At 42.1% G+C, this 5726-nt stretch overlaps 1 long non-coding RNA gene across 1 annotated transcript; it reads left to right on the forward strand.

Moving 5' to 3' along the window:
* The first annotated feature begins 1233 nt into the window (after window positions 1-1233).
* LOC119285691 lies at window positions 1234-5388 on the forward strand. Its single transcript, XR_005139683.1, has 5 exons — window positions 1234-1948; window positions 2063-2243; window positions 3090-3386; window positions 3771-3844; window positions 4911-5388. It is a non-coding gene; the product is annotated as an uncharacterized LOC119285691 (long non-coding RNA).
* The last annotated feature ends 338 nt before the right edge of the window (window positions 5389-5726 follow it).

Below are 5726 nucleotides of genomic sequence, written 5' to 3' on the forward strand. Positions count from 1 at the left end.
ACATAATATAAGTGTGAGAAACTATAGAGAAATAACAACACTTGTAATGTGCATGACATGTGAACATAACTGTTTATTCAATTGAAACTGAAATAAACATAGAGCAAGTTACAACAACAAACCAGTTAAAGAAACAGGTTTAAAGCATACCTGTTGCGCCATTGGAGTTTCAATTCCATCCTTCAAATTTGAAAATAGTTGGTATGAGTAAGTACAGTGATGCAAGAGCAAAGGAGTATGAACCATAGCTATAGAACCTGACCTGAGAATAATTCTTCTTCACCCTTAAGAGTTGAGTTGGGATTTGGAGTGGTGGTCCTCGTGCTTTGGGCACTGCAGTTCCCTTACTAACTACTCGTGTTTGGGTGCTCGGTGGTGGAGATGGTGTTGTGTCAACTGGAACCGGGTTACTATCTGGTGGGGTTGGGGTTAGAAGGGGTGTAGCTGGTTCTCTGTCCAACTGGGTAGGGGTACAATCTGTGAGAGTCTGGGTTATGTTTGGTGGGGCTGGTTCTTGGGAAAGTATAACGGTGGTTCTATCTGCATCAACTGGTAGCACTATCTTTTCTGAAGACCGTGTTGTTACTCCCTTAGATACTGCCATCACCCTCTCCAATTCAAATGGCTGATAAATAAGAAAAGTAATTGAATGTACAGACATTGTATGATAGACAGGTGGAATGGATAGTGGGGAATAAAAGAGGGCATGAAATAATTCACATTTATGTTGTCTAACCAAACAGGATAGGATGACACAATTTCACATATAGGATGGCTAACTAAACATGATAGCATAACACAATTTCACATTATGATGGCTAACTAAAAAAGATGAAAATACATGGTTCAAAATATGATGACTATGTAAATAGGATGACATGATATAACTATATAATGTGTTTATTAAATAGGTTAGCATTCCATAGTTCACATACATGCCGCCTATGGAAACTTGATAGCATGATATAATTCATGGACAGAATGACATAATTCAAAATATGATGACTGTAAACACTAAATAGGATGAGATGATATAACTATATGACGTTTTTATTAAATGGGTTGCCATGCCATCTCTCTCTAATAATAAAGCACGGATTGAGTCTCTGGGTTCACCGTCGCGACGCTTTTACAGAAAAGTCCTTGTGTTTTTTATAATTGAACCCGCAGTTCTGATGATTAGGTCGACCCGAACCGGTACGAGCAAGAGAAACGAAGAAAAAAACATACACATGACCCAGCCTCCCGATCCCCTTGCAGCCGTCATCGCCGCCCGACCATGGAGTCCCGGCCGCCAGCTCCCTGGAGATTTCCGCCTCCCTAAAAGTCCAGGTCTCCAGTCCAGCGCGCCGCCACCTCCTACCCCGCACGCCTCACCATGCGCCTCCGGTCCGCCCCCCATCGCCGCACCCCGTCAGTCCCCTGCCCCCCGTCACAGCGCGCCGCCGGACCGCCTACCGTCGCTGGCTCTCCCCAGCCCCGAGGTCACATCTCTTCCGGAGATCCTCTCCAACCCGTAGTTCCTCGCAGAGGGCACCCACTCACACCGGCATGTTAAGAGGAGGTACGTCGCCCCTCCTTGCGGACGCATGGACGAGGGTCTCACGCTGCCGCCGGCAGCGGCAACTGCAGCGGACCACGTGCTCCGGCGTAGTCAGGGGAAAGCAGCGGCTCCGACTCCAATGTTGGCCTTGGCGGAAGCACGAAGGGGTCACACTGGGCGGCACTGTGGCAGGGGACAGGGTGTTGGGTTTCACGGTAAGATCGTCTATTGGTGGATTCCGTCTGGATTGGAGCAGTGCAACAGGAACAGTATCGGGGGTGGTAGTGGTCCAGGACATGGGGACGGGGAGAGGAGAGATAGCTGTGAGCACGAGGTCCTTGCCGGCTGAATCGAATCAAAGCACTCCGTCCATCTCTATTGGCCTTGGACGAACAAGGCAATAAGGTACAGGACGAACATGAAGATATAAGGTTCATAGTTGTTGCACATGATTTTTGTCTAATGGTGATATGAAATAATCCTATGAACATGTGGTAACCTGCTCCTTGTATGCTTCAGGATGGGAGATCAACATATTGTTGTTTTCTCTGGTTAATGTGAAGTTCCGGTCTATCTAAAAAGCAGCTAATGTCTAGCAATCTGCAGCAAGAACTCTATCCACTCATCTGGTCCAACTTACACCCATGGAATTCTCCATCCACATCTCTCTGTTCGTGAAAGCAACTGCTAAATTTGTATGGTAGTGGTCGCGTACATGCATTCCATTGGCTACTAAATTAATTAATTTCCCGCGAATTACAATAGAATTTAATTAGGAGGGCAAGTAATTATTGGTGATATCTACTTGTTTTATTTTTGTAGGTGTGATTGTAGTCTTAGATCTTTGTAGAATTTTGTAATGTGGCTCAGATGTGTTGCGTGAATTTAGATAGCTTTGATGTCTGAATATATACATTTTGCAGATCTCCTGTCCTTACTGAAGTTAAAGTTCTGAAATAAATCTTCAGAAACAATGATGTTATGTCTGAAACCGATCTGAGTAGTGAGCCGAATTAACAATTATTTTCTCTGTTCTTAATCAGTACATAACACCTGTTTTCTTAGTTGTTAACTTAAGATTCGACCACTATGAGCAGCATTGCAGCAATCGGCCAGAGGCTTCCAGTTTTTCATTTGAATGTGCTAGAGAGATGTTTCTTTGCTTCATTTTCATTTGAATGTGCTGATGAAGAGTTGAAGCTAGAAGAAGCCCAACCGTCAAATAATCCTGAAGACCTATGGGTTTGTCACCGAAGTGTTGAGCTTAGTAAGAGATGACATAAACAGTGAGCTTTCATCCGACAAAGTTGTGCTGGTGTCTGGTTGGAAAACATGTTTCCTATTACCACCACCCCTAGCAGCTCACATTTGTTTCGTAATATCTCTAGCAATTTCTCTAAATCCATTTTTATATGGCCTGATGATTCATCATCAAATGCCATGCATGTTGTGTGCCTTCAGAATGAGGTATTTCATGTGGAAGGCCAAAGGATCCTTCAGTTTGCTTTCTCAATGTTTGACTAAATATTTCATTCATGTTCAACAGACCTTATGAGAAATCGACGGAGGCAGTGCGTGAGCTAGCTTCCTTGTGGCCGGATTGATACAGGCACTGCATGAGGAACCGAGCCACCGATGCAGGTCGGCGCTGGCTCCATTGCACATGGCAGCCGCCACCACACCTGCCGTCTCCGCATCTGAACAACCGCTGCTTTGTGAGCCGCCTCATCTAGCGAGGATGCTGCTGCTGCTGAGGACGCAGGAGCCGCCTCATCCGGTGAAGACTCGCCACTGTTCCACAGTGAGGCCGCCGCTGGAGCGGTTTTTTCCGCACTAATAACAGGTTTTTGTCGGCCCCTAAATTTTATCCTCTGCTTATCATGGTTATTACTTGTCCTTCCTCTGCAGAATTGAGCGCATGTTTTTTTATTATAGTATAGCCTTTGAGTTCCTGCTTGCATATTACTTGAAACATAGTTAAATTGTGTATATTTAGCAGCTTTTCTTCTTACAGGCAATTGTGCTTAACTCTGGTTACATTTCTGTATGGCCGCAAAATTCAAGCAATTGTATATATACATACTTTGGTCACAATATGATCATCGAATACAATATGACACTTCCCGCTAAATTTCTTCAGCTGTAAATCTGAGAATGTACTTCTCTTTATGTAATTAAGTTTGGATTACTAGATCTTATGCAAATGCATTTTTTGTTCCTTAATCAGTCCGCCTGTAGAGCTCCACAGATAGAGTTGGATGTGTTCGATGATGGAGCTACCTGCGTTGGCTGTGTTGTCGGGTAGGCTGACTATTTTTGTTAGTTCTGAAATGCACTGATGCTAATATATAAGTATATATCGCTACTGCTGGGAGCTGCTGTTTATTTATAGACAACTCCTGAATTTAGTATGTCATTATTTTTTGACCTATTTTTGTTCTTGTTACTCATTAAAAAAATTAGTTTTCTTGCTCAAAATCATCTTACAATGTTTCATGTTACCACAGATCATGGCAAGGAATAAATTTTACAACCAAAATCATATTCTACCAACATATTTGGTGCATATTACCATTTAGTAGTATGCTGGCTGTGCCTTCCTATGATAAATGGAGATCTTAGATGTACTGTTGTTCCGTCAGCCATTGCACCTCTCAATGACTCACCATGAAAGATATGTGTAGCTCTAATTTTCTCGATATGTTTCTGTTTTCAAGGATAATTCTTACTCCTTTTGGAATTACCATCTGTAAACATGTTTGGAATTATCATCTATGTAGATCTGTGCAGATTCCAATCTCTTCATATTTACATCAAAGAGTTTGTTTTTCGAATGGTCGTCATGTATACTAAACTCCCTGCCCCCCTCTCCTATCACATGTGTTGTTCACTTGCCATCAGTGAGGTCCATAAAACACGACTACAGGGTGCATAATGCTTGCCACTTAGTTAACGTTGTAGACATGTAACACTATAATGTTGGACAATAAATGAATTCGACTACATCAAAACGAACTTATCTTGCTTCCAAGAAGAGTAAAACCATCTTTAATAACTTCCTGTACTTTGCTTATATTCATGTTTCTCAACATGTTTGGAATGTACTTCCCCCCCCCCCAAATGTAGTATTTACCTTCCATTTGGAGCATAGGGTGCAATTTTTATCAGTTGCTGTCTAAAACCCCACTTCCCTGGTAAAAACGCTATCCACCTTCAAATATACTCCCTCCGTAAAAAAATATAAGCTTTTCGAAGGGAGTATACAAGTTCTCTGATATGGTAGTCGTGGGAAGACTATATTTTTGGTTTACATTGTAAATGATTTGAGTGACCACAAATGTGACTTTCTTTTTTGTTTCTTTTTCAGTTTTCAGCTCCTAGATGAGAAGGAAAGGATGTACTTGAGCAATATGAGAAGACCCAGTTCCATTATCTCACAAGCCAGAAGTCTCCCATTTACTGACTTTGGTACTAATTTTTAAAAGAATGGTCAATCCGCTATCAGCACCATGATTATGTGTCAATTGTAGATTCTTAATTGCTTAGAATTATTTTATTTGCTTAATTCCTTCTGTTGATATTTATTCAACAACAAAATATTTTCAAGATTGGTCCGTGTGAGGATCAAACATGTGAATGGATGTGGCATCAAGCTAAGTCTGTTGATACCTTGCTCACCTTTTTGTTTTGCTTTGAGTGGGTTATGACTTACTTTCTGATTGTTGTTTGTGAGAAAATACCACCTCTATTTGTCTCTCTAAATTATCATTGGTCATTGCGACAAGGGTGATTCAGAGTTGTAGGTTGTATGCTGGTCTAATATGGCAGGTCCCACAAAGAAAACATACAAGGTTAGTAGCTTCTACAACTGAAACATACTAAGGTTTTTCATGCAACTGCATCGTTCCTATTATTTATCTATTATAATTAATGAAAAAATAATGTCAAGGTCCCTCAAGTTGTAGGGAGTTGTTTAGTTCAGATGTGCACGGGAATGGGCTCACTGGGATCTTGGTAGGAGGTGAATCTTGTGGTCATGAGCCTGGACATCACGCTGGTGCGCTTCCTAGGGAGGTGCGTCCATGCGCTGTGCTTGGATGGCGAATTGAGATGAGGCTTAGTGGCTGCTCGCCTCTCTGAATCACGGATACGAAACTTGGTGGCTGTTCACCTAATGGAGATC

Source organism: Triticum dicoccoides, chromosome 4A, assembly GCF_002162155.2.
Source record: "Triticum dicoccoides isolate Atlit2015 ecotype Zavitan chromosome 4A, WEW_v2.0, whole genome shotgun sequence".
Lineage (NCBI taxonomy): Eukaryota > Viridiplantae > Streptophyta > Magnoliopsida > Poales > Poaceae > Triticum > Triticum dicoccoides.